Below are 11487 nucleotides of genomic sequence, written 5' to 3'. Positions count from 1 at the left end.
ATTGCACTGGTCTTTGTTCTGCCTAGTGTAGTTGAAGAAAGAGGACAGGATAATTCATTCAGTTACAATGTGCAAAGAAGAGACAAACTGTGAATAAATAAAGCTAAAACTGGGGAAACTTTAGGAACTGAAATGCTATGCAACTTTTACTGCAAGAAATCTTTGTAGGGAACTGTCTACAGATTCTGAAGACCTTAAATTTCTGAGAAACAAAATGAGTCGGTTTTAACCAAAACCTGTAATTTACTAGATTAATGGTCTGCAAAGATATGGTTTAGTACTAAGAGAAGATTGCTAATTTAAAAAGAAGAATGTTGTTCAATGTATGTTGACTTGTCTAATTATATGTGGGATTTATTTTCTTGAGACTAAACTGCTTTAAAAAAATAACATTGGGTGTGTCTCTCTAAATGCATTTAATGTTGGAAACATGTAATTTCCACATGTGGTATCATTTAGTTGTTTTAAAAGGAACAAAAACAAATGTATATTTTTAATACAGTTACGCCCCCCCCACCCTTCCTCACTTGATAAACATGTAGACGTGCACTTCTACAGATGATTTCAGATTATATCTATAGTGGTATCAAACTAACATTGGGCATTCAAGGTAACTGTTGTCTGTCGGTTGTGTATAGATGTGAGGGGAATAAAAGAGACATGGGGCCAGATCCTGAGGGCTACACATGGCTTTACTACAGGAATCGGCAACCTTTGGCATGCGGCTCGCCAGGGTAAGCACCCTGGTGGGCTGGGCCGGTTTGTTTACCTGCCGCATCGGCAGGTTCGGCCAATCGCGGCTCCCACTGGCTGCGGTTCACTGCTCCAGGCCAATGGGGGCTCTGGGAAGTGGCGCGGGACGAGGGATGTGCTGGCTGCCGCTTCCTGCTGCCCCCATTGGCCTGGAGCGGCGAACCATGGCCAGTGGGAGCTGCCATTGGCCAAACCTGCTGACGTGGCAGGTAAGCAAACTGGCCCGGCCCGCCAGGGTGCTTACCCTGGCGAGCTGAGTGCCAAAGGTTGCTGATCCCTGCTTTACTAGCTTTCTTAACGTTTCTGAATTCACTGTCTCATTAAAATTGGGAAGCAGGCATGGTACTTTCTAAATTAGGTCCTAGATGGGGAATTTTCTTAAGCGCCACACTCTATCAGTCATTGGTTTTAGGGTGTAACCTGATTTATGTGTTCCCAATGAATAGTGTAAAGATAAGGAACAGAACCAAACGGAACTCTTTAAGGTTTGAATCTCTGGGGTGGTTCCAGATAATTTAAGTTAGTTATTTAAGACTGTGAATGACACGAGTGATAGAATTAAAGACTCTTTTAAAATAAAATAATTAGTTTAAAGCAAACAGACATTACAATATAACCATACACAGCATTCCTGGATGCACCATTTCATCTCGGGTTGATCAGTGCATGGATGAGAAGAATGAGTATACAATCCTTTTTCTAATGGCACCTCTACAGGGGAGGAGCATGCAAATCTAAAATTAGTGTACTATCCTTTTTATAGTCAATTATAATAATGCTCCTAATTAGTTAAGCCTACCTTTTACCATATCTATATTTCTGCTCTCCTATTTAATCTTCCGTATCCCAAAACCAAAATATCTTCTTCTTCTTCTTTATTGGCTATTAATATCGAACATAATTCTAGCTATAATTTGTGTCAATGCAAATTTTGTGGTTACCAGTATTCTAATACATCCAAAAATTCCCCTACAACACTTAGAACCAAAACATGTTTACAACATGATCTGGGTTTATGTCCTAACTTATCTCTAGCTTGCCACTCACTTCACTTTACTTAATTCACTAGGCCTTATTATTATCAAGCCCAAATTTAGGCCCTACTTACATTTCAGCCCATTTCTATTTAACAAAAGCAAGCACCATCCCTATAGGCTACACGGGCTTTTCACAACAAGGCATTTTTAAAGATTGTTGTCTATACTGGATTGTCTAATACAGAGAGAGCGCATGGGTTCCAGTGAAGGTACGTGGCATTTCAGTTAAGTAGTAACAGCAGTTGGATGACTAGGCAGTCTGTGCACTTCTGTTCAAACTTGGTTCTTGTTGCTCTAGCTATTTCTTTGGATACTTTGGGAGTAGCATTGGCTGTCCCTTCAGCTGAATAAGGCCTAATGCATATCCTTCCAGAGTCAGTCAGTATAATGGGTATGAGTGAAGTAAAAAATGTTATTTTTTAAATTGTTACAATAGTATCAGTCACAGTATTCCATATTGTGCTGTTCATCCTTCATCACCTTTGAAAACTGGCATCAGAATCTGGCAAGCATGAAGAAAATTAAATTACTCCTGATGCAGGTGTACACATAGGTGTCCTGTAACAGGGAGTACCGCCCTGTAAGGAAGTGTCCAAGGCCTCGCAGTGCTGTTACTGTCTGTGCCTGAGGTCTGACCCATTCTCTGGGTTGTAATTCCCAGTGGGACTGATGGGAATTGTAGTAGTGAGTGGTAAGGCCTACTGGGAAGTGGGATACAAGGTGCAGTCATATCCTAATGTGGGCAAGAACAGCAGCTTGGTGACAGGGCTCTCCAGTGACTGAGGTATCAGAAGGCCCAGTGGTGGTACTCCCAACTGAGAGGGAATAGGAGGAGGAGGAGGATGGAGAGAAGACCTAAGAGGGCAACAGGCAAGCAAGTATAGGAAATAGCAATGGATGGGGAGTGGGAAGAGTGAAGCAGGCAACTCTAAAGCTGTAGTTGATGGACAAAGATGTTCAAAGGGATGGAATGCAAGCCATATGAACAAAGACTGAAGGAGCTGCATATGTTTAGTTTAGAAAAGAGGAGATTAAGGAGGGACATGATACTTGAAAAGTTGTTCTCTCTTGCCACAGAGGGCAGGACAAGAAGCAGTGGGTTCAAACTAAAGCACAGCAGATTTAGATTAAATCTCAGGAAAAACTTCCTAACTGTAACAACAGTAGGACAATGGAACAGACTGCCTAGGGAGGTTGTGGAAACTCCTTCACTGGAGGTTTTCAAAAGGAGGCTGGATAGCCATGTGTCTTGAATGGTTTAGACACAACAAAGCCTTCATCTTGGCAGGGGGTTAGACTAGATGACCCTTGTGGTCCCTTCTAACCCTATGGTTCTATGATTCTATGATTACTAATTGTTTAGGGACTCAGAGCTAGAATTGTGGTAGAGGTTGGGTATGGCGGGCTCACATATTCCTCAGTAGTGCCACCCTGAGGTAGTGTGCTGATACATCTGTTTTGAGTGGTTAATCCCCCACCACCAACGGGGGAAGGACTATTTGTGGACCTTGCAACCAAGGCATAAAAGTCTAAATTAAGCTGCCTAGTCACCAAGAGGAAAACCACTGCCCAATGAGAAAACTGAGGCATAGCTGCATCTTGACAGCAAGCGTTAAGGGGCCCTACTACACACCCATTCTTTGATAATGAGCAGTTCCATGGGAATGGGAAATATCTGAATGGGAGCTGTGTGCAACTTTCATTTCTGGGGCAGGGGGAATACACATGAGAACATGCAAAACTACACCCTAGCCAGGAGAGCCTGGAGATCAGTATTCCTAAAATGATTCAAAAGGGGCAAAATATGAGTGTCCAGCAATCATTCCCACTGCTGGTACTTTGATAACATTGTGTTGAGGACATCTTTTCAGGCTGTGTGTATGAATGCACAGCCTGTCATAATTCCTCTCTCTGATCCCCCAATATTAAAATATGTGTCTCTTCACTCATCACGGTCATTAAACAACATCCCACATCATATGATAACTGAAATTGAAAGAAGAAAATTAGATCTTAAAGAAATATATCTGTTGTTATTTCTTATTGGTAATGCAGTAGTATGCAAAAGTTCCAACCCGCTTGGAGACCCCTTGTGCTGGGCAGTGCAAACATCTAATGAGAAACAGTTGCTGCCCCAAAGTATTCAATATCTGAGGGTCTGAAACAGGTGAGGGGAGAGAGAGCAAGCTATAACATACAAGGGTGATGATAGGCACTCATCTTTTTAGTGCCAGTAAAGAATATAAATAAATACTCATCAACTATGCCTGAGAGCAGTTGAACCTATTTGTTATCAGCTGGCTAATTTCTTGTATGTATCCCAAGGAAGGTTATGAAAGAGAAGGTGGTGGCCTTACAGACTAATTTAGGAATGGCTTTCTATGCCTAAGGGATAGAATGGAAAACAGCACAGAGATGGTTGTGGGAGAAGAGGCCAAGTGGGAAGATAAAACCAGCTTTATTAGTGAAGCAGAGTCATGACTCAATAAGAAACCAGCATAGATATGGACAGGCAGAGCTGTGAAGGTAAGAAGCTTGACCTGTATATGATGGAAAGAGGGAGTCAATGGAAGAATTCAAAGAGGGGTTGACATAACCAGAATAATGGGAAAGAAGAAATTAACAGATGAGGATGTCAGAGAGAGCAGAGAGGAGGAAATGATAAAGACCTGGATAGTAGTTCAAACTGGTAGATTCTGCTGTAGGATTGGGGCACTCGGATGGATTTAAAACGGCTGCCTAGAGGGGAAAGTTATATATCTTTACTAGTTTGGTGAGCCCTCCAGATACTATATATAAATGTATAGTAGTAGCTTCTGGAGAATATGTACAGAGGAAACTACTGTACTTTCATATCAGTATAATAAAAACTAAATTAAATGCAAAAGAACAAAGTATATCATATCCAAGATGTATTTCCATATATAGAATTTTACAAAGTCAGAAATTTAGAAGGTTTATTTTATAAGTTGCCAGTAGGTGAAATGTGAAACACTTATAAAGGAAACACCTGTGTTGAATAAAAACAGTAACATACCAGGCATAGCATGGGTGGTAATAAAAATATTTAAGTTTCTCTGTAAAAACATACAAAAAAGTTTTTTACCAAAATTATTTCATTTTTAAAATTTAGGTCCACATTCACTGAAAATATATTATAGTCACATTGCTGATGACAACCTTGCTGTTATTAAAAAGTGCTTACAGTTTTCTTTTGGTAAACTACATCTGGATTCTTAGCTTGGGTGAAAGTTTTTATTGTACTTCTGTGTCAGACTTTAATGTAGTAAGGGTATTATTTATCTCCAAATGTATTCAGCTCCTCCTCTTTGGGCAGACTTAAGTTTAACAGGGTCTTTAATTACATTTCCCCCACTAGCTGACCACTATAAAAATTAATTCCTCACCACAAATCTGTAAAAATGTTTCCACTGCAATGGGAGACAAAAATAGAATAATTCCACATCTTTTTGGATGGATGCCTAGCTGAAACTATGCAGCATTTGACTGACAAGAGGATGTAGTCTTTGCTGAGAGCAATTTTTTTAACGTCCTCTTAGTCTTTAGCAGTATTTAAGTAGATGAATGGAGGGAGTGAGAGAGAGAAGATTTACACTAGTTTGCAGTAGTTTGGTTATTTTTGCCTGTTTCTTCTGCAACTTTTGTTTTCTGGGAAAAACAAAAAAACAAAAAAACCTCTGCCGTTCATCCGATTTACTGAATATACTATCTCAAATTGGTGAGTTAACTTTTTTGGCTTTGATTTGAAGTATTGAAGTAGCACTTTCTACTCTTTTTGTGTACAATTTTAGTAGGGAAATAAAACTCTACTGTTTGCCTAGGCAGTCTTAGAATTGTTTTAGTGTTCGCCCTATAACTATAATGTGTAGTCTTTCACTGTTTAGAAAAATAAAGTTAATACATAGCTGAGTTTAAATATACAGTACATAAACTTCTTATGAAAACTTCAGTTACAGTACATCAGATTCCTCCCTTCAGTGCTGTACTGTGGATTATCAGCTTCCCACTAAGTTTTGTGGGACCATAAGAAGCAAAACAGATAAATGGCAATTTAAGTGAAACAAACAGAAATTTGTATTGGTTTGTATCCACTTGATGAAAACTAAAGTAAACAATTATTGTGCCATGACAGTATTTGTTGATAGCCTTCTGAGTTGTCTGGACTACAATAATTGTTGTTGGGGATTTAATAGCAATCAGTATGTTAAATGTAATGCTATTGAAAAATAGAATTTAGTTAATTTAATTGTTTCTTTCTATCAGAGAAACTTGCACTACATTAAGCACCAGAATTTTAATAAGCTCTGAGTATAAATTAGAAAAGTAGATATTTACTAGTGAATCACTCCATAAGATTTCTTCTTTCTCCTTTGCACAAGATTTGTATTCATACATTTGTATCTTATTCATCATATGTGTATATATCATCAGTTTATAATATATTGTGAGTCAGATCCTCAACTTGTGTACAGTGTCATATCTCTGAAGTCGATACTAGCTGAGATCTGGTTCTTATGTTTATATTTATAACATTTGCATACAGTGATGAAAATATTTCCCATTAGAAAGGGAAAGCTATTACTAGGATGAATACTTTTCCTTAGCTGTATATGTGGCAGTTTCCACAGACTTACAGAATGAAAAAAACAGTAATGCAATATCTAGCTTTATATTTTTTTGTTTAATGTGGTTCAACTCCAGATGGGGTTGGGAAATGCCTTAGTACTGAGAGCCTCCTGAGCTGGAGACATTCTTACGAAAACAGCCTTATTATTTACTTTTTTTTTTAGCTAACTGAGGCACACAGATTCGAGCCAAGGTCATTAGGCACTAGAATAATAAGAGAAAAGGTTTTATTTTTTTTGCAATAAAATAGTTTTAAATGCAGTTTTGGGGCCTGATCTTTAAAAGACTTATGAATATGGTTAAGCATGCATGACTAGTCCCACTAGAATCAATGGACTATCCACGTAAGTGAAGTTACTCACTTGTAAAGTCTTTTCAGGATCAGGCTGTGTGCCTGTTCCTTTGATATTTAATTTTATTTTTCATACTGAAAGTCTAACTGAAAGTTTTACACATCTTGTTGGGGGAATGGAATTGTGTTGCACCTGTCAAAAGAAACTACATTTTTTATGGCGCTCAGAAGGACTGAATGAATAGTACATGACATGATGCTCCATTTCAGTTGTATAGATTTTACATATATTTTTAATCTGTTCTTATTACTTTGAATTCTAAGTTTTGTTTTGCTCTTTTATATATATTTTTTGCTGTATGGCTTTTCACATGTGGTAGCATTGTATAAGGTAACGTTGTATGCGAATATTGTCCCAAGATAAAGCTGAATGATGAGGTGCTATGTTCCGAAGACAATATTAAATAACATGGTGCAGAACTTCCATTGGCACATTTTATTTCAATGAAAAATCAAATGGTCAGCTTGCTCAGTCTTTGATTTTTTTTACAACCATTGCCGTGAATTTTTACTTTTCATTCACCCATGTGAATGCTAAAAATGACATGCTTGGTACATAGTAGAGAACTCTGGTGGAGAAACAGGATATAAAATGGGCTTGATGAATATTGCATAGAAAGCACATACAAGATAATATAGTGACAGAAATTTTTTTCCCATAAATTTGCCTGTATAGGAATCATCTACAAGCCTAAGTATTTACTAGGTAAGTAAAGTGAAAACATGCATTCCTCGGGACTGAGAATAAATAGGGTTTTGGAAGGCAGGGCATTCTGAATTTGCCACCTGGCATAACTAATTATATTAGTGTGAATGCCCCCCCCCCCTCAAATTTCTTCAGCTTTCTCTTTGTCACATTTTTGTTCAGGCACTTAAGCACTAAAGTGTAGTGAATGGACCCAATTCTTCATTCTCCTATAGTCCCTTTGTGGCTCTGCCAGCACAAAGGAGCCATAAAATATATAGAACTGGCTCATAAAGAATTCCCCTGATGCATGGGGAATCCTCAGATACTACCAGGTGGCACTGTGTTATTGCCCCTTGGTACCCTCCACTCATAGGAGCTGTTCCTGTTGAAAAGGGAGCATGGCTAGAAGCCTACTGTTCTCTGGCTATTCTGGCATCTGGAACAGCCATAGGTAGCCAGATGCAAGTCAGAGTGGCTCCCAGGAAGCATAAAGGTGGTGTAAAATACCTTTGCCTTGCCTCTCTGTTCTGCTTTTCCAAATAGCACTTGAACAGGAATGAAGAATAACTTTCGATTGGCAACAAGACTTCCAGAAAAATTCTGCAAAGTGTGTCCCTTCAAGCTTAAACCTCTTCAGTTATTTTCTAGGATAGTTAAGGTGCTAATATTCTTAGGGTATGTCTACACTACGAAATTAGTTCGAATTTATAGAAGCCGGTTTTATTGAAATCGGTTGTATACAGCCGATTGTGTATGTCCACACAATAAAATGCTCTAGGTGCTCTAGTCGGCAGACCGCGTCCACAGTACGAGGCTAGCGTCGACTTCCGGAGCATTGCACTATGGGGAGCTATCCCACAGCTATCCCACAGTTCCCGCAGTCTCCGCCGCCCCTTGGAATTCTGGGTTGAGATCCCAATGCCCAGATGATGCAAAACAGTGTCGCGGGCGGTTCTGGGTACATGTCGTCAGGCCCCTCCCTCCCCCGTCACAGCAACGGCAGACAATAGATTCGCGCCTTTTTATCTGGGTTACCTGGGTTACCTGTGCAGACAACATGGAGCCCGCTCAGCACAGCTGAGCTCACCGTCACCATATGTCCTCTTGGTGCCGGCAGACGTGGGACTGCATTGCTACACAGCAGCAGCTGCTAACTGCCTTTTGGCGGTAGACGGTGCAGTAGACTGGTAGCCTTCATCGGCGATCTGGGTGCTGGCAGCCGTGGGGCTTGCCTTTTGGCAGTAAATGGTGTATTATGACTGTTAGCCGGCCTATTACAAGTCGGGTCATCGCACGTTAGCAGAGTCTTCCCTGAGCAGCAGCTCGTGCAATAGGCCTGAAGACCATCGTCATACACCGCCCCGTATTTGCTGCCAAGCACCCAGAAAGATGCCGAGGGCTATCAGTCACGCTGCACCGTCGTCTTAAGATGTAAAAAAATAGATTTTCTCTGTATTCATTTGCTTCCCCCTCCCTCCGTCAAATCAACGGCCTGCTAAACCCAGGGTTTTCAGTTTAATCTTTGGGGGGGACCAGGCTGTGACAGTTGTTTGTGTCTCTCCCGGATGCACAGCCACCGTTCTTTATTTTAATTCCCTGTGCCTGTACGCCATGTCGTCACTCGGCCCCCCTCCCTCCTTCCCCTAGGCCGTCAGATACTACGTTTGCGCCACAGCTCGAGCCGAGAAGCGGTTCGCGCCTTTTCTTTGAATTCTGGGTTGAGATCCCAATGCCCGGATGATGCAAAACAGTGTCGCGGGCGGTTCTGGGTACATGTCGTCAGGCCCCTCCCCCCTCGTCACAGCAACGGCAGACAATAGATTCGCGCCTTTTTACCTGGGTTACCTGTGCAGACAACATACCACGGCAAGCATGGAGCCCGCTCAGCTCAGCTGAGCTCACCGTCACCATATGTCCTCTGGGTGCCGGCAGACGTGGGACTGCATTGCTACACAGCAGCAGCTGCTAACTGCCTTTTGGCGGTAGACGGTGTAGCATGAGTGATAGCCGTGGGGCTGGCAGTCGTAGTGCTGCATTGCACCAGCCCCTTCCAGGCGATGGTATATTATGACTGGTACCCGTCGTCATCATACTGGTATGGCTGTCAATCATGGCCACCTGGGCAGACATGCTACTGTTTTGATGATGACGGTTACCAGTCATAATATACTATTTTCTGCCAATTGCCCAATATTGTCTGCTAAGCACCCAGAAGAGGCCGAGGGCGATGCTGGGTGCTGGCGGACGTGGGGCTGGCAGACGTGGGGCTGCATTGCTACACAGCAGCAGCCCTTTGCCTTTTGGCAGATGATGGTATATTATGATTGGTATCCGTCATCGTCATACTGGTATGGCTGTCACTCATGCTGCAGCGTCGGCTGCCACCTTAAGATGTAAAAAATAGATTTGTTCTGTGTTCATTTGCTTCCCCTTCCTCCGTGAAATCAACGGCCTGCTAAGCCCAGGGTTTCCAGTTTAATCTTTGGGGGGACCATTCTGTGTGACAGTTGTTTGTGTTTCTCCCTGTTCCTGTACCTGTACGCCATGTCGTCACTCGGCCCTCCCTCCCTCCCTCCCTCCTTCTCCTGGTCCATCAGATACTACTTTCGCGCCTTTTTTCTGACCAGGCGCCATAGCTAGCACTGGGATCATGGAGCCCGCTCAGATCACCGCGGCAATTATGGGCACTATGAACACCACGCGCATTGTCCTGGAGTATATGCAGAGCCAGAACATGCCAAGGCGAAACCCGGACCAGGCGAGGAGGCGATTGCAGCACGACGACGAGAGTGATGAGGAAATTGACATGGACATAGACCTCTCACAAGGCACAGGCCCCAGCAATGTGGAAATCATGGTGTCACTGGGGCAGGTTGATACCGTGGAACGCCGATTCTGGGCCCGGGAAACAAGCACAGACTGGTGGGACCGCATCGTGCTGCAGGTATGGGACGATTCCCAGTGGCTGCGAAACTTTCGCATGCGTAAGGGCACTTTCATGGAACTTTGTGACTTGCTTTCCCCTGCCCTGAAACACCAGGATACCAAGATGAGAGCAGCCCTCACAGTTGAGAAGCGAGTGGCGATAGCCCTGTGGAAGCTTGCAACGCCAGACAGCTACCGGTCAGTCGGGAATCAATTTGGAGTGGGCAAATCTACTGTGGGGGCTGCTGTGATCCAATTTGCCAGGGCAATGAAAGACCTGGTGATAGCAAGGGTAGTGACTCTGGGCAACGTGCAGTCAATAGTGGATGGTTTTGCTGAAATGGGATTCCCAAACTGTGGCGGGGCCATAGACGGAACCCATATCCCTATCTTGTCACCGGAGCACCAAGCCACCGACTAAGTAAACCGCAAGGGGTACTTTTCAATGCTGCTGCAAGCCCTGGTGGATCACAAGGGACGTTTCACCAACATCAACGTGGGATGGCTGGGAAAGGTACATGATGCTCGCGTCTTCAGGAACTCTGCTCTGTTTCGAAAGCTGAGGAAGGGACTTTCTTCCCGGACCAGAAAGTGACCATTGGGGATGTTGAAATGCCTATCGTGATCCTTGGGGACCCAGCCTACCCCTTAATGCCATGGCTCATGAAGCCATACACAGGCAGCCTGGACAATAGTCAGGACCTGTTCAACTACAGGCTGAGCAAGTGCCGAATGGTGGTGGAATGTGCATTTGGACGTTTAAAAGCGCGCTGGCGCAGCTTACTGACTCGCTCAGACCTCAGCGAAAAGAATATCCCCATTGTTATTGCTGCTTGCTGTGCGCTCCACAATATCTGTGAGAGTAAGGGGGAGACCTTTATGGCAGGGTGGGAGGTTGAGGCAACTCGCCTGGCCGCTGATTACGCGCAGCCAGACACCAGGGCGGTTAGAGGAGCACAGCAGGGCGCGGTGCGCATCAGAGAAGCTTTGAAAACGAGTTTTGTGACTGGCCAGGCTACTGTGTGAAACTTCTGTTTGTTTCTCCTTGATGAACCCTCCAACCCCCCCCCCCCCCCCCCCCCCCC

At 43.1% G+C, this 11487-nt stretch overlaps 1 protein-coding gene across 1 annotated transcript in view; it reads left to right on the top strand.

Annotated features, from left to right (window-relative positions):
- Positions 1-5393: 5393 nt before the first annotated feature.
- The window catches only part of INSC (INSC spindle orientation adaptor protein), a 226189-nt gene continuing 220095 nt past the window's right edge, over positions 5394-11487 (top strand). Inside the window, exon 1 of the mRNA XM_034770348.1 lies at positions 5394-5529. The gene's annotated coding sequence lies outside the window, so the exon portion shown is untranslated. The remainder of the gene's footprint in view (positions 5530-11487) is intronic.

Source organism: Trachemys scripta, chromosome 4 (genome assembly GCF_013100865.1).
Source record: "Trachemys scripta elegans isolate TJP31775 chromosome 4, CAS_Tse_1.0, whole genome shotgun sequence".
NCBI lineage: Eukaryota > Metazoa > Chordata > Testudines > Emydidae > Trachemys > Trachemys scripta.
The sequence above is the reverse complement of the archived record's forward strand: the minus strand, read 5'-3'. Positions and strand labels throughout refer to the sequence as shown.